Consider the following 19,875-nt stretch of genomic DNA (forward strand, 5'->3'; position numbering starts at 1 on the left):
TCCTAAGCCGTGGAAGCCTTTAAAGAAGATGATCATTTCTTTGAATTCATTCTGTTCTTTTATGTGGAGCCAGTGTAGCGACTTCATAATAGGGGTCATACTAGATCTGGGTTTAGGTCTCAGGATGGCTCTGGCCGCCACGTTTTGTACCACTTGTAGGTGCTGGATAAGGGATTTGGGGAGACTGAGGTAAAAGCTGTTGACATAGTCAAGCTTTGATGTTACCAGAGCCTGCTCCATGATCTTTCTGCTCTCAAGCGGTAACAGTGGCAGGAATTTCTTTAGCATCCAGAGTATGCCAAAGCAAGCGCCAGTTAGATTGTTGATTTGAAAGCACATGGAGAGTGTCTTATCTATGACAATTCTTAAGTTTTTGACTTTCTCCTTTTCCGCGGGCGGGGAAGGCAGATCTTTTGGCCACCAAGAGCTCCAGTCAGGCGTTTCTGGATTACCAAAGAAAACAACTTCAGTTTTGTGAGGATGGCACTTCAGGGGATTGATCTTAAGCCAGTTAAAAACCTTTGTGAGGCAAGATCTAACCATTGCCCTTTCAAAGTCTGTTCCTTTCTCACATGTAAAAATCAGCTTAGTGTCATCAGTATAGGAAACAATTCTGGGCCCTCTTCCTCTACCAGAAATTCAAGGGGGGGTAGATATGTATTAAAAAGGGTAGGATTGAGAATGGAGCCCTGAGGGACACCTACATTCATGGCCAGACCGGGTATGAGAAAGGGGGGAGCCAGATGTACTGAGATCTATTTGCCAAGAAGGATGCCCTCCATGTTAAGGCGGTTCCCCCCTAGGCTGATGTTAGCAAGCCTCTCCAGGAGCCTCTCATGTGGGACCATATCGTAGGGTGCCGACAGATAGAGCAATATCAGAACAGCCTTGCCTCCCTGGTCGAGCTTACCCTTGAGAAATTCAGTCACTTCCAACAGAGCGGACTTCGTACTATAGTTAGCCCTAAAACCGGATTGGGACTCATTAAGGAGCTTCCCACCTTCAATGTGTTTTAAGTGGGCCTTGTTTACATGCTTCTCTAATACTTTGGAGAGGGCCGGAAGAAGAGAGATTGGCCTGTAGTTGGCAGGGTCCGTCGATTTGGCGTTAGCCTTTTTCATCAGTGGAAGAATCTTAGCATTCTTCCATAATTTTAGCATGTTGCCTGAGGAGAGGGAAGCATTAAAGAGCTGGTTTACTGTGGGGTTCATGGTGGGAGCTAATAGGTTCAGGATATTCGCTGGACATGGGTCAGTAGGAGAGCCAGACTTAATGCTTTGGAGAAGGGTCAGTGACTCTTCAAGCTGAAACTCAGGGAAAGCTAGTAAAGATGGAGGATCCAAGAGGTGAAATTTGCTATTAGAACTAAGGTAGAAGGTCAGTTCTTCCTCTGAGATGTTAGTGAAGGCTTGTTGGATCACAGAGCTCTTTTTGTGATAGAATTTAGCGTTTGAAAGACGTTTTTCTAGGCTGCCTTCACAAGAATGTAATGACCTTTTAAGGTGTCTTTATACACCTTCCTGTCCTCAAGTAGATAGGATTAACGCCATATCTGTTCCATTTTTCTACAATTTCTTTTGCTAGATCTGGGGGAATCGTTAAACCATGTAGCTGGTGGGGCCGACATCTTTGAGAAGTGGGAAACAACCGGTACCGCTGCACCAATGTATGTTCGGAGCCATGAATCTATCAAGAGGGCGTCCGAGTCACGACAGCCAGAGAGCTCCGGTGAGGAACGACCGAAGGCATCTGCTAACATTGGGATGGATATTTCATGGAACGTCCTGTAATTAGGGACCCTCTGCCCTGCATTAGCCCGAGTGACTTTGGCAGAGTTGGGAATGACAAATTTTAACAGGAGGTGGGCAGGCCAGATAATAGGATGAGGTAGGCTTACTGATATTTCAAAGTTGTGAAAGATTTGGTCTAGGGTATGGCCCTTCTCATGGATTACTGAGAAATAGATGGAAAAATGTTGCAGGCCTGCAGCGTCTCCAACAAGGAAATTGTTTGAGGGTCTTTTCGATTGTCCATATGTATATTGAAATCTCCCAGAATAAGGCAGTTGAATTTTAAGGCCAGGGAGGTGGTGGCTGCATTAGGCGTAGTAATAACATTTTCAATTGCGCAGGGAGGCCTGTAGATCAGAAAAACAGCTATCCTATGATGGGGGTAAGGTGCAGCAGAAGCCTAAGTACTCTGCACCCTCAATGTTTTCCAACGGTATGGGAGACCAGTCTAGTTTTTGATTGTAAATGATCTCGACACCGCCCCCCTTCCCACTCGGTTTTATAACCCGTAGGGATGGCCGAGGTGATAGTAGGGTTGGAGGCTTCAGACAGCCAGGTCTCAATGAGAAATAAAAGATCAGGTTGTTCGTCTAAAAGTAGTTCATAAATGTGTGGTTCATGCTTTTGCATTGAGCAACAATTTAAAAACGTGGCCTTTAAGTCCTCTGTTTTCTTATTGTTTTTACACCTATTGTTGCGTGGGAGGATCTTGGGTGTGAGTTTCCTGGGCTGGAAGACAGATCAGTTGCACTTATTACATCGAAAGTCTACCTCCAAGCTTGGATCAGCCATTGTACATGGACATAATAGTAGCCACCTAAGGCTAAGCATTTTTTCTCAATTGTAATATAGTGGAAGAAACTCACAGAAGGGGAACTGGGCAGCATGGCCGGCGCCAGACGTCTCTGGGCGCACTCTATCTTGCCTTTAGCGCACCTTCGGTGCGCCAGCCGCTCACGTCCGTTTGCATCGGGAATATATAGGCTAATGCCTATGATGCAAACTGGATTGCTAACACAGCTGAGGAAGCAGAAACTGATTGGGTGGCAGTGAGGAACCCAATAGTAGCCCAAGCCCTCCACACACTAGGCGTATCAGCTGTGTCGGACCAGGACAGAAGAAAAAGCGAGATGCGAATCGCAGCAGCTAAGGAGGTGTAGGCAATCAGAATCAAGTAAAGTGCAAGTGCGCGTAGGTAGGAGAAATTGTTAAAAAGCACCTAGTACCAGGGCAGGAAACACTAAATACTACAAGCTGTCAGCTGTGCACGTCCGTTTACATCGAGAATATATAGGCTAATGCCTATGATGCAAACGGGATCGCTAACGCAGCTGAGGAAGCGGAAATTGAGTGGGAAACAGGGGCTCAAATAGGATCATAAATTCAAAGCTGTTCTGAACAGGGTCCCCCAAAATATGGTTGGCCCAGGGCCCTCAAAATCCTTAAGATGTCCCTGATGCTGTCTGTTTCTACCAGCAATGGGATCAGGTTTGGATCTAAGTGTGGAATTTTTGTTTTGTATTGTATGGGAAAACCTTCTGCATGCTATTATAAATGCATTAGTATGTCTTTGCTTAGTATTTTCTGTATACTGTGGTGTTGCTTCACTGTACCATGAATCACAAACTCCAATAAAGATAGCTTAAAAAAGACCTGCACACGCAGGCTGCATTGGAAGGCCTGGTGAATGTTTTAAAGAGTCTAGTTAGGTGGGTGACACAATGAGTACAAAAGCACTTGAGCATGGGTTAGCAGTGGAAAAGTGCTCAAAGTCCTGAAGCCCAAAAATTCGGGTTCATAAAACAGGAGGGGTGAAGGCCAAAAGGTTGGGGGCTACTCAACAGAGAGGGACAAGTGCAACAAGTGTGTTCAGGCAAAACATGAAACGTGGAAACCCTTTCACACCATACATTTTAGAAAATAATTTTTCTTGTTATCTTAATGGTATTTATGCTGCCATTTGTGACATACATAGCAACATTCTCAGTAATTTTAGACAAGTAATGAAAATGTCTTCCCTTTCAAGTATTTGGTCATTGATGACATCTCAGCACAATGATTGCACGAAAAATACCACTTACTGTACCAAATATTATGTATTACGCAAAGGAATCAGTAACCCTGATAGAGATATTAGTGACAACTTTCTCCCATGGGCTTCCAAATGATATTACAAATCAGTTTTAATACACAATTAAATTGGAACTGCTGTCTTTCACAAAGTTGAGTTAACAAATATTAAATATTAAAACGTTTGGTGGCAGGTGGCTAGCCTCAAACACTCCTCAGAGTGATTCTAAAAAAGAAGCTCTGATAGCAGATTTTAATCACCTATATTCACATTTTAAAGATTAATACCCTCTTCTATTATAAGTGTCAAACACTGGACCATTTTCTGATAGCAGAGTTAGGTCACATTGTCTCATAATTGCGCGCACATTAAACAATGAATGGGTTCCTATCTTCATCCGTCTAATTTGTTACATCTCTTGGTGACATTGTAACTTTTTCCTATCTTTGTTATCCTCATATGACAGTGAATTAATTATAGCTAAAATATATCACTGTCACTGACAAGGATTTTATCAGGGGCATCATTTATCACACATATCCTTGGCATGTATAGTTGTTAGACGGAAATAATTCACATTTTGATGTTTAAATTTTCTTGTGTGTAAAGCATTTCTTAAAATTGGCTATTTAAGTTTTTGAAAATCTGCAGTGTGCCTAGATTTTTCTGCTGCGGACCACTAATCTAAGGTCTATTCACTGCCTTTTGAACATATAATCTAGCCCTGCAAAGCTCCAATTCCTTGATCCTTTACTTTTCATAATTGTAGTCTGTGAAAATCAAATAGGGTTCAAATGATGCTGATAAAATGTGAAAAAGATAAAGACTTTCCTACAGTAGAAGAGAGAACTACTTTCTCCTGTTTAACACTAAAGCAGCTCTTAAGATGGATAACTATTGAATACATAGGCTTATGGTGAACGCCTGTAAGTCAGTTTCCACCGAGGGCCGATCACATTTGATGTTACACTGTTATTGAAATTTAACCCGAAGCATTTGCGTGAACAGATTTTAACGTTTGTTACTTGATACCAGAGATCGAAGTCGGCTGGATTTGAGGGGCACGAGTTACCCATCCTTCTTTGATCTGAAAAGAAAAATACAGTTCTCCTACATTATGCTAAAAGGCAACCGTCCCATGACCGTTAATTCCCACAGTTGAACTCCCTCAACTGTAGTGGAAAGGAAGGTGTCTCATGTGCTGTGAAGCAGAGAGATTGATAATCAGCTGAATAAGTAACAACCCTTTTGCCACAATGACCGCCGCCTTAAAGAAATATAAAATGTGCATATCCTTAATTTGCAAATATAGGGTCTGCTTGCTGGTATTGGCTTTAATTAATGGTGTCACTTGTGATATGCTCTTCTTGATGGGTATTGTAAGGTGACCTCATACGTTGTGGGGTGTGTGCTTTTAATGGAAAGTTAAAAAAATGTGTACTATGTATGGTCTGCATTTTACTGATTTGGACAACAAAAGCATCAAAATTGTGCAGAACTGAGTCCATGCACACCATGAAGATATGTTGACTCATAGTCATGGATAGCTCACAGTGTGCCATCAGGACGTCTAAAACTTAATTAGGTACCGGAATGTTATGTGCAGCCTCAGAACATAAAAACCCTGAATCCCCAAGGAAATAGTGGAAACAGATCTAACCCTTTTGTGATTAACTCAGTCATGCCCAAAGGGAATCACAAGAAATACTCATATTGGCATTTCAAACATTTTAAGCAATAAGATTCTTGTGTAAAATATGTGCACTACAATGATTAATAAGAGGAAACAAAACAGAGTGATCAGCATTACAAGAATGGTAAAGAATATAAACAGTTCAGCCACTGTGCTATTGCACTGATTATATGACTAAAAATAATTACATCTATAAACCATTCTAGAGCGTCCTATCCTAATATGCATAGGGAGTATGGATCTGCCAGAACACCCGAGAGTTGTCTAACTCTCCATTTACTTGCTGGTATGTGCCATCTGGAAGCCTGTCTTTGATGCAAAGCAGGCCACCTCCCTTCTCAGGATGGTAACAGTATTCAGCTGGGCTGGGCCTCCGGCACAGGGTGACCTCGACACTACCAGCTAAATGTTCCGCTCCCCAAACAAAGGGCTGGGAGAGTTTATATAATAAGCTTCATCCATATTATCTATGCCGGAGTTCCAGCCTGGCTGTTATTGCTGCCGCCGAAGACAACAACAGACAACAACATTTTGTGCAGTGAACTTAGTTCTTATACAGAATGTCAAAGGACTTTATAATATGCCTACAAAGAATAGTAAGTATGAGCATATCTATTTCTGAGAACATTATCCCATATAGGTGTGCAAACAACTGTGTGTTAAAAGTCATTGTCCAACAAGATGTCAACTTTAAGTATGAGCATTTAAAATGGTGGTGCTCCATGCCCGGGGCCTATTTAACCACATGACCATATTTTAGAAGCACTTTTCTACCCTTAAACTAAATCTTTTTGTGTACTTTGTAGCAGATGATGCTGTGTGCGATGCTAGTTTAAAGTAATTATGTACATATTCACTGTGCTGTCTGTCACAGGCCGGGACCTGTTAACACTCAAAACACACAAATCACTATTACCCACTGCCCCATCCAGAATACAGTTCTGTGGCTCTCTTTTTACACACACAGATATCTGTAGTGATCGCATTAACCAATAGAGGATTCATATTATAAAATAGCACATTTTCTCACTGATTAGTTAAAGATGTGTGCTATTTTATATGCAGTTACTTCAAGATGAAAGATTAAATAGTCACAGAAAATTTGTTTACTTTCTATCCATGCCTTTGATTCCATCCCGGGGCTCACTTATCACATGCACATTGGACTAAGAACCAGAGTTCCCATACTTTTTTATTTTACTTTGACTGCTGCTTGAAACTGACTATGGAGAAACAACCAATAAATCGTTCTGCGGTCAGTGCGTACCTGCACTTAGTTGTTGAACATGTAGGGACAATTAATGAAAGATCAAAATGTATATGTTTAGGTAAAGGTGTCAATTTGATTCAATTCAATATAAAACTTTGTCCGGCAAGTTAGAACTGCCATATATTGCTAGCAGAGTATCATTGATGAATATATAATCAAAAAATGCACAAATAAACAAACAACTATATAGTTAAGAAACAGCCCCTCTCCTTTTATTCATGTCTAACACATAACACATTTCCTGATGTGTATTTCCCCCTTGCAACATTCAAGCACACAGAGGGGTCTTCAAGTGCAAACAGGTAAGTTAGTGCAACTTTGTAGTCTCCTATAGTCTGTGCAATGCAATTTGGTTTAAGATAATATCTCCTTAGAGTCCAATAGGAATCCCAAAATAACATAAAGTGCTGGGTGCTTTGCCGAGTTCAACCATCACAGAGACAAAGCGTCATATCCTAAGGGAGTACCTTCATTTCAGGAAAGGCAGCTAGATGATGTACTGTGCCTATTCCCAATCTGGTCAAAACATAAATGATGCTGGATGATATTCGCACAAGTCAGGTAATATTGACAAACATCCCGTAAATTGACTGTTAGAACTGGGGGTCTCTAGTTGACAGAGGTAAGTACCACTGTCCAAATAGGGACCCTTGCTTCTAGTCAGGGTAAGGAGGAAACCCTCTGAGATAACCCCTGCTCACCCCCTTGGTAGCTTGGCACGAGCAGTCAGGGCTAACCAAAGGCAATGTGTAAAGTATTTGTACCAACACTCACAGTGACACAGTGAAAACACCACAAACTGACTCCACAACAGTTTAGAAAAATAAAGGTATTTAATCTAAACTACACAAGACCAAAACGACAAAAATCCAACATACAAAGTTCAAGAATATGGTTGCAAAAGAGTTCTTAAGGTTCTTAATGTTAGCGATAACTTTATCCACAGTTTCGTCATATTTTAGCCACAGTACCTTTGTTAGCGATAAAAAGTTCCAAGCAAAGAAGCTGTAGCGATGAAAAACAAGCAATGCGTTGTTCCTGAGACCCTGGGGAGGCGTTAAAGACAGCCCCGCTGCAGCAGCAGGCGTGTTTCGACGAATCCGGTCTGTATGGGGAGGAAGGCCACTTGTATGGATTCCGGTGCGTAGGTTCTGTAGGAAGTTTTCTCCCGCAAGACACGATGCGACGATTCTCGGGTGTTGCGACAATCTCCGGGGCCATGATGCGCGGTCCAGTGGCGATCTTTCTATCGCAGCTCCTCGTTGCGATGGCTCTGCGACGATTCTCGCATAGACGTGATGCGATGGTTTCACCCAGCAGCAGCAGGCTCTGCGACGATGTTCGCAGCAGCGGAAATCTTCCCGCTAACAAAGGATGCGGCGTCTTTGGGCAGCACGGCAGGCGCTGCGACGATCTCGATCTTCCTAGCGGCGGGAATATTTATGCTCGGCCGAGTTTGCAATAGATTTTCTGTAGCAAAGTCTTTAAAATCGTGATTTCCAGCTCCCCTCCACAGGTACAACTTCCAGAGGCGCCACACATGGGCCAAGCACTCCAGGAAGGACAGAGCTCTCTCAGCAGACCTCAGGGAAGCTGGGGGTGAAGTCATTTTGTTCCTGGAACTTCAAAAACAGGGAGCCAGCTCTTCTCAGGCCCTTAGAGATTCCTTCAAGACAGGGGACACAGCACAACAGCAAGGTCCTTCCCCTCTCCTTGGCAGCAAAGCAACAGCAGGTCAGTCCAGCAGAGCAACAGCAGGACAGTCTTCCTTCTTCAGATTCAGCTTTCTCCTTGGCAGAGGTTCCTTCTTGATTCCAGGATGATCAAATTTTCTGTTTTCAGGGGTCCTATACTTATACCCCTGAAAGTCTTTGTTCTCTTTGTGTAAGTGGGCCCTGAGCCCGGTCTGAACCAGTTTTGGGTGTTCCTTGAGCACTTTGTTTTCCTGGCTTCTCCTTTCCTTTCAGAGTGAGGGGCAGGGTCGTCAGCCGACCAGCAGGAGGTGGAGCCAGCATTGTGGAAGGCAGGCACAGCCCTATTCAGGCCCAGGTGCTATCTCCTCCCACCACTCAAGTTGCAATGCAGTCAATCAGCCTAGGGCTGACTCAGCCAGCCTCCTGGTGTATCCCCAGCCCCTGTCACTCTCAAACCAGACAGTCAATACACAAACAGACCAAGGCACACAGAAAGGCAGACGAGAGAACAGCAACTTCCTAAAAGTGCTGTTCTCAAACACAGGATTTAAAAACAACCTTTCCCAAAAGGTGTGTTATTAAATTCGGAGTTCAGGGATACTAGACTCTTATGTCCTATCTTGCTCCTATGGGAAGATATGCTGGTAGCCACAGTAGCCAGCATCCCCCATGATAGCCTATGGAGCAAGATAGCCTTGCAGCAGTGAAAAATGAAAATGGCTGTAATTCACTACCAGAGCATGTCACCTGCACAAGTACATGCTCTACCTTTCACATACACTGCACCCTGCCCAAGGGGGTACCTTGGGCCTTCAATAGGGGTGACCAATGTGCACAGAAAGGGAAGGGTTAGGCATGGTCAGTGGGGACAATGACCAGAAGGACATGGCAGTTCACAGACTACACACAGGCACTGCGGTGGCAGGCCTGAGACACTATTTTAAGGCTACTCATGTGGGTGGCACAATCAGTGCTGCAGGCCCACTAGTAGCATTTGTTATCACCAGCCCTGGCACACCCAGTGCACTTTACTAGGGACTTCATGGTGATACAAATATGCCAATCATGTATATCCAATCATAACAACAATTTACACAGGGAGCACTTACACTCTGACACTGATCAGCAGTGGCAGAGTGCCCAAAGCATCTAAACGAGCAAAGACGAAATCCAGCACAGCATCGAACATACAGGAGGTAGAGGCCAAAAAGACAGGGGAAACCACGCCAAAGATGCCAGGTCTAACACATGTCCACTCCAGCTGAAAGTGGGGAGAACTGCCCACCCTCTTGGGAGCTCTCTTCACTAAGGCAGAAAAGTCTGGACAGACCATCAGCGTTGGCATGTTCTGTACCAGGGCAGTGTTCCACCGTAAAGTCCATTCCCTGTAGAGAGATGGACCACCTCAACAGTTTTGGGTTCTCACCCCTCATCTGCATCAGCCATCTGAGGGGCCTGTGGTCTGTCTGAACACGGAAGTGAGTCCCAGACAGGTAGGGCCTCAGCTTCTTGAGGTCCCAGACCACAGCAAAAGCTTCCCTTTCAATCGCACTCCACCTCTGTTCCCTGGGGAGTAGCCTCCTACCAATGAAAGCTACAGGCTGGTCCCAGCCCTCCTCAGTGATCTGTGAGAGTACTGCTCCCACACCATGCTCTGAAGCGTCTGTCTGCACTATGAACTCACTGGAGAAATCAGGTGCCTTGAGTACCGGTGCTGTGTACATGACAGTCTTCAGGGTATCAAAAGCAGTCTGGCAGGCTTCGGTCCAGTTCACTTTTCTGGGCTGCTTCTTAGAGGTCATCTCTGTCAAGGGGGCAACGATGGTGCCATATCCCTTGACAAACCGTCTGTAATACCCGGTGTTAGACCTGGCACCTTGGCGTGAGTCTCCCTTCCACTTTTTGCTGATGTGCCCCAGATGTTTTTGCTGGTGTTCGCGGCTCAGGGCACTGCGCCATGGCCAATCTGTGCCGCAGTGCCAGTGCTCCCAATGTAAAATGTATATGTGATTGATTTCCATGATTGGCTCATTGGATTTACTGTCAGTCCCCAGTAAAGTGCACCAGGAGTGCCAGGGCTTGTAAATGCCAATACTGCTAGTGGGCCTGCAGCGCTGGTTGCACCACCCATAGAAGCAGCCTTTGAAAATGTGTCTAGGGTCTGCCATTGCAGAACCTGTGTGCAGTCTGGTATTGTCATGCTGGCTGGGCAAGTGCATCCACTTTCCAGCCTCAAAATCTTCCCTTTGCTTCATATTAGTCACCCCTATGGTAGGCCCTAGGGCAGGGTGCAAGGGAAGTGTAAGGTAGGACAAGCCCTGATGTGTGTGGCATGTCCTAATAGTGAATTACAGCCAAGTTTGTTTTTCACTATTCTAAGGCTACCTGTTCTCTTAGGCCAAGATGGGCTGCTGGAATTATTACACCCTATAATCCCAGCAGGCTCAGGGAGCATGGTAGAAGGTCAAGTTTAGTAAGCCTGAACGCAGAATAATAAAATACTTCGTTTAGTAAAGTTTATTTTAATATCCTGTGTTTGCAAATGCTACTTTTAGAATGCTAGCCTTTGCTTGCCTAACCATTTCAGCCCGCCTCTGCTGGGATGTGTATCTGACTGTCTGGGTTTTGTGAGTGACAGGGCTGGGGGATGACAGGTGGTGAATGCAAGGATTACACCTTGGTGGGAGGTGGGAGTGCCCCTGGACTCTGAATAGGGCTGTGCTCTGCCACCACAATGCTGGCTCCACCTCCTGGAGAGCGACTGAGCGACTGAGGACTCAGCCCGACACCTGGCCCAGGAAGAGGGAGGACTGTCAACAAAGTGGAGCGTCTGATGTGCCACCCCTGCTCCCTGAAAAGAGAGACCCAAGTTTACCCCACACAGTGCTCAAGGACTGAAAGAAGTTATGCAGAGGCCCCCCTGGCCTGCCAGAACAAAAGAAAGTGAGCATAAGTATAGGAGCCCTGCTCCCAAGAAACTAGATCCTGCTTGTGAACCAAGACGCCCCTCTGCCGGAGGAGAAGGACCCAAGGAAGCTGAAGGAGAAAGACTGTCCCTGTCCTGGGGGACTGACCAACAGTGGGAACCTTGCTGCCAAAAGAGAGGAAACAACTCTACTAAAAAGACTTTGCTTTTTATCCTTACTTGCTACAGAGAAACTTGTGCAAACTTGTGCTTCCCTAGCTGATCTCCAAGGGCCTGGAAGTGAGCTGGCCCCCTGACCTGAGCCCCAGGACCATTGGGCTCTCCTGCTGCCTTCACTGAATCCACAGAGCCTGCTTGGCTGACCCGCCGTTGGACCCGCACTTCTGGGGCCGCCCTGAGACCCTAACCCGCTTGTAAGTCTGTGCCGTACTGCCTGCACCGTGCGTTTCCGCTCAATCCTCGAACAGAAGTACGCACTGCCCCAAAGCCAGACCGCACCGCACAGCGTTGTCCCTTCTGCCGGCCAGAGCCGCTGTGTCCCAGCTGCCACCGGAGATCTGCCGCCTCGCAGGACTAAGTGGGACTTGTACGCTTGGAGCGTACCAGCTGCCCTGCACCGCACCTCTCCCCCGAAGCACCCGCTCTACTGGTGCGACTCGACCGGCATCGCGTACTGCCCCAGTACGCCTCGAGTCCCTGCACAAACTCTGAAGGTACGCCAAGTACGCCGCATATGCTAGAAGCGTGAGGAATTGCAATGTGCCCAGGTACACAATGTACGCCGCATACGCTAGAAGCGTGAGGAATTGTACTGTGCCCAGGTACGCCACGAACGTACGCCTGAAGCGTACGCCGGCGCCCTGTCCCTGATCGCAACAGAGAGCCTGGAAGATACGGCTCGCACACCGCCCTTTTGACCTGGCATTGTTTCCCCTTGAGGCTGCGCCGCACTAGAGAGCCGCCCTGTACCCTTGAAGCGTACGGGCTGCTCTGTGCCGCATTGCCGCCTCGGGGGTCCCTGACACCACAAAGGATTGCCTGTGACCGGACCCTCCGCTGCATCCCCTCGAGCTCCCACCTAGACACCTTGCATTTATAATTTATAGACAGTGAATTATTGATCACCACATAGTGAGAGCAGACCTATAACATAGCCACATACTGTTGAATTCGTTTTTCTATTTTTGGGATTGCTGAGGAATCTCCATTTTTTTGTGAATCATGCCTTGCTCAAAGTCTGCAGGGAAATCAGCATCCATAGCCTCTAGTGTGAGTGACATGGAGGAAATAGAGTGGGAAGATGAACAACTTGAGAACTACAAGTGGGAGCAACTTAGAGACTTCTGCAGGAAGTTTGGAATCTCCCAGTCAGGATGTAGAACCAAGGCTCACTACCAAAAGACGCTGAGGGCCTGGATGGAGTCAAGGGCACCTGAGAAAGGGGGGGAAATGGTACCCACAGAAAGCATCCATGGAGTTTGCACAGTCCTGTCGCCAGAGGAGCTGGCAGACAGGGCAGCAACCAGGGCATATGAAGTGGAGATGGCAAAACTTAATAGACAGATGGAGCAACAAAGATTGGCAATAGAGGAGAGAAAACTCCTGTTAGAACATGAAGTGAAATTGAAGGAGTTGGAGCTGAAAGAGAAAAGTTTGGGCACAACTCCCTCTGGTGGCAGCACAAAGCCGGTGGAGGTAGAGTCCAGGGTGTACATACCCAAAGATGTGGTTAAGGAATACTTTAAGGGGGATGACATAGGACAGAGGTTTAGGGCCTATGAAGTAGCCATGTCCTCCCACCGGGTCCTTGACAAGGATTGGGGAGCGGGATTGTGGGGGAGGTTCCTTAGCGAAGGGCGGGACACCCTACTAGATTTGCCCTCTGAAGAACACCATTCCTATCCCCACCTGAAAGATGCCTTAATGACCAGGTATGGGTTAACTCCTGAAATGTACAGACAGAGGTTCAGGGGGTGGGACAAACGTCCTGGGAGTACGTATGTGGAGTATGTGACCTGTTTCTGCATAGCACTGGATGGTTGGGTGAAGGGTAGTAAGGTATATTATTTTCAAGGGCTTCTGGATTTAATGGCATGGGAGCACTTGTGCAGGATTGTTTTCCTGAGCTACGCCAGCACCTGATTGATTGCAAGCTGTCCAACCCGAGGAAGCTTGCTGAGGAGGTGGACCACTGGCTCAGCACCAGGGTCCACAAGGGTCCAATGGGAGAATCCGCCAGGGGTGGGCAGGGTCCCCAGCAGAAGAGTGGGGGGCACAGGGGTAAACAGAGAGGGTTCCAGAGAGGCCCCCACAGTAATCCCCAAGGGAACCAAGGGAAAGGTACTCAGCCTCCCCCACCCCTGAAGCAGACCGGGGCCCCGACAGGTAGACCTGTTCCAAGAGGGCCCTTCAATTGTTACAGATGTGGTGACCCGGGTCACATTGCCACTGACCCTAAGTGTCGCCTGTTTGGTAAACCTGACCCTACTGGTGCTCCACCCCGGCAAATGGCTAGTGTTAATTTTGAGGAGGAAGTAGCAGTACCGGGGGGTGGAGATCCTATCCAGGTGACCCTAGTCTCTTTAGGAGACAGTGAAATGGTCCCTGAGTACTACCTGCCCACTAACTTTAAGAAATATGGGCAGGTGGTGACCATCAATGATAAGAAAGCAGAGGCTCTTAGAGATACAGGAGCCAGTGTGACTGCAGTGTTGCACCCCATGCCTACTGTAGAGTTATCAGTGCTGACAACTCAGAAAGTCAATGTCCAATGGCTCAAGTTCCCTTTGAGTGGGGGGGGGGGTCTCTGGTACTCTGCAGGTTGTTGTGAGAACGTCCATGCCTGTAGACTGTTTGCTAGGGAATGATCTGGAGAACTCCCCTTGGGAAAAGGTGGAGAAAACAGCTCACGTGTGGATGGTGGGCCTGCCTGACTGAGCGTGCGTGACCACCCGGTCAATGGCAGCCAGTAGGGGTGCTCAAAAGATCCTGGGGCCTGAAGGAGAGGCCCAGGAACCGGCCTTAGAGAGGAGGCGCAGGGGGCACGGGAAACCGGCCCCTGGAGTTCCCATGGTCCAGGAGGAAGCAGACCTTGAGGGGGATGCCCTGGAGCCTACTGGGGAACAGATTGCTGAACTGGGGGACCTGCCTGAGCTGACCCATTGGAATGAAGAAGGAAGCCCCTCCAGGGAGGAATTCTGCAGGGAGCATAAAGAATGCCCCTCTCTCGTGGGTATGTGGCAGCAGGCTGCAGACCAGGCCAATGGTGTTCAGTCTGGAACACATTATGTGTACTGGGAGAATGACCTCCTATATTCTGAGCCTATGGTGGCTGAACCTGGATCAGCCCATGCGCTGGTAGTACCCCAGAGGTTCAGAGCCTTCCTACTGGGGCTGGCTCATGATGTGCCTTTAGCAGGACATTTGGGGATGGACAAGACCTATGACAGGCTTGTCACCCACTTTTTTGGCCCCAAATGCACAGGAGCTCAGATGCTTACTGTAGGACCTGTCAGACTTGCCAGGCAAGTGGTAAGAGCGGAGGGAAGCACAAGGCTCCTCTGCAACCCTTCCCCGTGGTCAGTACTCCATTCCAGCAAGTGGGTATTGACATTGTTGGGACTCTGGACCCCAAGACAGCCATGGGCAACAGGTTCATCCTGGTCTTGGTGGACCATGCCATCCGGTACCCTGAAGCCATCCCTCTGAGGACAGTGACGGCCCCCGTGGTGGGACAAGCACTGATGTGAATTTTCTCATTATTGGGATTCCCTCTAGAGGTGGTGAGTGACAGGGGCACCAATTTCATATCAAAGTATATGAAATCCCTTTGGCAAGAATGTGGTGTAACATACAAGTTCACCACCCCTTACCACCCCCAAGGAAATGGGTTGGTTGAGAGATTCAACTGAACCCTAAAAGGCATGATTCTGCGCCTGGAAGGTCCAATGAGGCATAAGTGGGACGTCCTCTTGCCATGCCTTCTCTTTGCATACCGTGAGGTGCCACAGAAGTCCCTGGGGTTCAGCCCCTTTGAACTGCTGTATGGTCACCCAGTGAGAGGACCTCTAGGTTTGGTAAAGGAAGGCTGGGAGCAATCTCCCAGGAAACCTCCCCAGAATGTATACAGTTACATGCTGGCCTTCAGAAATCAGACCAGACGATTCAGGCAACTTGCTGAGGCAAATCTGGAAGCCAGCCAGGAAGAGATGAAGCGGTGGTACGACCAGAATGCCACTCTGGTAGAGCTTCAACCTGGACAAAAGGTATGGGTCTTGGCCCCAGTGGAGCCTTGTGCACTTCAGGATAAGTGATTTTGGAAAAGGGGGGTGGTGATGGACAGAGTTTCTGAATGATGCAGAATACTCTTACCAAGTCAAGAGATCATGGTTTTAATCCATCACCGTTTTTTAGCTCAATGCACCATCCCAGCTCAGAACCTGGCTATATGCAAATTAGTCTGTTCCTGTCCCAGTGCATGATGGGAACAGGGCAAACCAAACTACCAAGCCAATTCTTATACTGGGAAGGAAACAAGCTTCCGGGGACCGGTTTCTGGCATCACAGCCTTCTTCGGCCCGGCTTGCTTGAATCCTGATGGTGCAATGAGCAAGGGACTCACGTCTGAGCATACCCTCCCACACATAGTGTGGATAAAACCGATTTTGGAAAAGGGGGGTGGTGATGGACAGAGTTTCTGAATGATGCAGAATACTCTTACCAAGTCAAGAGATCATGGTTTTAATCCATCACCGTTTTTTAGCTCAATGCACCATCCCAGCTCAGAACCTGGCTATATGCAAATTAGTCTGTTCCTGTCCCAGTGCATGATGGGAACAGGGCAAACCAAACTACCAAGCCAATTCTTATACTGGGAAGGAAACAAGCTTCGGGGACCGGTTTCTGGCATCACAGCCTTCTTCGGCCCGGCTTGCTTGAATCCTGATGGTGCAATGAGCAAGGGACTCACGTCTGAGCATACCCTCCCACACATAGTGTGGATAAAACCGATTTTGGAAAAGGGGGGTGGTGATGGACAGAGTTTCTGAATGATGCAGAATACTCTTACCAAGTCAAGAGATCATGGTTTTAATCCATCACCGTTTTTTAGCTCAATGCACCATCCCAGCTCAGAACCTGGCTATATGCAAATTAGTCTGTTCCTGTCCCAGTGCATGATGGGAACAGGGCAAACCAAACTACCAAGCCAATTCTTATACTGGGAAGGAAACAAGCTTCCGGGGACCGGTTTCTGGCATCACAGCCTTCTTCGGCCCGGCTTGCTTGAATCCTGATGGTGCAATGAGCAAGAGACTCACGTCTGAGCATACCCTCCCATACATAGTGTGGATATAACCGATTTTGGAAAAGGGGGGTGGTGATGGACAGAGTTTCTGAATGATGCAGAATACTCTTACCAAGTCAAGAGATCATGGTTTTAATCCATCACCGTTTTTAGCTCAATGCACCATCCCAGCTCAGAACCTGGCTATATGCAAATTAGTCTGTTCCTGTCCCAGTGCATGATGGGATCAGGGCAAACCAAACTACCAAGCCAATTCTTATACTGGGAAGGAAACAAGCTTCCGGGGACCGGTTTCTGGCATCACAGCCTTCTTCGGCCCGGCTTGCTTGAATCCTGATGGTGCAATGAGCAAGGGACTCACGTCTGAGCATACCCTCCCACACATAGTGTGGATAAAACCGATATTGGAAAAGGGGGGTGGTGATGGACAGAGTTTCTGAATGATGCAGAATACTCTTACCAAGTCAAGAGATCATGGTTTTAATCCATCACCGTTTTTTAGCTCAATGCACCATCCCAGCTCAGAACCTGGCTATATGCAAATTAGTCTGTTCCTGTCCCAGTGCATGATGGGAACAGGGCAAACCAAACTACCAAGCCAATTCTTATACTGGGAAGGAAACAAGCTTCCGGGGACCGGTTTCTGGCATCACAGCCTTCTTCGGCCCGGCTTGCTTGAATCCTGATGGTGCAATGAGCAAGGGACTCACGTCTGAGCATACCCTCCCACACATAGTGTGGATAAAACCGATTTTGGAAAAGGGGGGTGGTGATGGACAGAGTTTCTGAATGATGCAGAATACTCTTACCAAGTCAAGAGATCATGGTTTTAATCCATCACCGTTTTTTAGCTCAATGCACCATCCCAGCTCAGAACCTGGCTATATGCAAATTAGTCTGTTCCTGTCCCAGTGCATGATGGGAACAGGGCAAACCAAACTACCAAGCCAATTCTTATACTGGGAAGGAAACAAGCTTCCGGGGACCGGTTTCTGGCATCACAGCCTTCTTCGGCCCGGCTTGCTTGAATCCTGATGGTGCAATGAGCAAGGGACTCACGTCTGAGCATACCCTCCCACACATAGTGTGGATAAAACCGATTTTGGAAAAGGGGGGTGGTGATGGACAGAGTTTCTGAATGATGCAGAATACTCTTACCAAGTCAAGAGATCATGGTTTTAATCCATCACCGTTTTTTAGCTCAATGCACCATCCCAGCTCAGAACCTGGCTATATGCAAATTAGTCTGTTCCTGTCCCAGTGCATGATGGGAACAGGGCAAACCAAACTACCAAGCCAATTCTTATACTGGGAAGGAAACAAGCTTCCGGGAACCGGTTTCTGGCATCACAGCCTTCTTCGGCCCGGCTTGCTTGAATCCTGATGGTGCAATGAGCAAGGGACTCACGTCTGAGCATACCCTCCCACACATAGTGTGGATAAAACCGATTTTGGAAAAGGGGGGTGGTGATGGACAGAGTTTCTGAATGATGCAGAATACTCTTGCCAAGTCAAGAGATCATGGTTTTAATCCATCACCGTTTTTTAGCTCAATGCACCATCCCAGCTCAGAACCTGGCTATATGCAAATTAGTCTGTTCCTGTCCCAGTGCATGATGGGAACAGGGCAAACCAAACTACCAAGCCAATTCTTATACTGGGAAGGAAACAAGCTTCCGGGGACCGGTTTCTGGCATCACAGCCTTCTTCAGCCCGGCTTGCTTGAATCCTGATGGTGCAATGAGCAAGGGACTCACGTCTGAGCATACCCTCCCACACATAGTGTGGATAAAACCGATTTTGGAAAAGGGGGGTGGTGATGGACAGAGTTTCTGAATGATGCAGAATACTCTTACCAAGTCAAGAGATCATGGTTTTAATCCATCACCGTTTTTTAGCTCAATGCACCATCCCAGCTCAGAACCTGGCTATATGCAAATTAGTCTGTTCCTGTCCCAGTGCATGATGGGAACAGGGCAAACCAAACTACCAAGCCAATTCTTACACTGGGAAGGAAACAAGCTTCCGGGGACCGGTTTCTGGCATCACAGCCTTCTTCGGCCCGGCTTGCTTGAATCCTGATGGTGCAATGAGCAAGGGACTCACGTCTGAGCATACCCTCCCACACATAGTGTGGATAAAACCGATTTTGGAAAAGGGGGGTGGTGATGGACAGAGTTTCTGAATGATGCAGAATACTCTTACCAAGTCAAGAGATCATGGTTTTAATCCATCACCGTTTTTTAGCTCAATGCACCATCCCAGCTCAGAACCTGGCTATATGCAAATTAGTCTGTTCCTGTCCCAGGGCATGATGGGAACAGGGCAAACCAAACTACCAAGCCAATTCTTATACTGGGAAGGAAACAAGCTTCCGGGGACCGGTTTCTGGCATCACAGCCTTCTTCGGCCCGGCTTGCTTGAATCCTGATGGTGCAATGAGCAAGGGACTCACGTCTGAGCATACCCTCCCAGACATAGTGTGGATAAAACCGATTTTGGAAAAGGGGGGTGGTGATGGACAGAGTTTCTGAATGATGCAGAATACTCTTGCCAAGTCAAGAGATCATGGTTTTAATCCATCACCGATTTTTAGCTCAATGCACCATCCCAGCTCAGAACCTGGCTATATGCAAATTAGTCTGTTCCTGTCCCAGTGCATGATGGGAACAGGGCAAACCAAACTACCAAGCCAATTCTTATACTGGGAAGGAAACAAGCTTCCGGGGACCGGTTTCTGGCATCACAGCCTTCTTCGGCCCGGCTTGCTTGAATCCTGATGGTGCAATGAGCAAGGGACTCATGTCTGAGCATACCCTCCCACACATAGTGTGGATAAAACCGATTTTGGAAAAGGGGGGTGGTGATGGACAGAGTTTCTGAATGATGCAGAATACTCTTACCAAGTCAAGAGATCATGGTTTTAATCCATCACCGTTTTTTAGCTCAATGCACCATCCCAGCTCAGAACCTGGCTATATGCAAATTAGTCTGTTCCTGTCCCAGTGCATGATGGGAACATGGCAAACCAAACTACCAAGCCAATTCTTACACTGGGAAGGAAACAAGCTTCCGGGGACCGGTTTCTGGCATCACAGCCTTCTTCGGCCCGGCTTGCTTGAATCC

Source organism: Lissotriton helveticus, chromosome 2_1, assembly GCF_964261635.1.
Source record: "Lissotriton helveticus chromosome 2_1, aLisHel1.1, whole genome shotgun sequence".
Taxonomy (NCBI): Eukaryota; Metazoa; Chordata; class Amphibia; order Caudata; family Salamandridae; genus Lissotriton; species Lissotriton helveticus.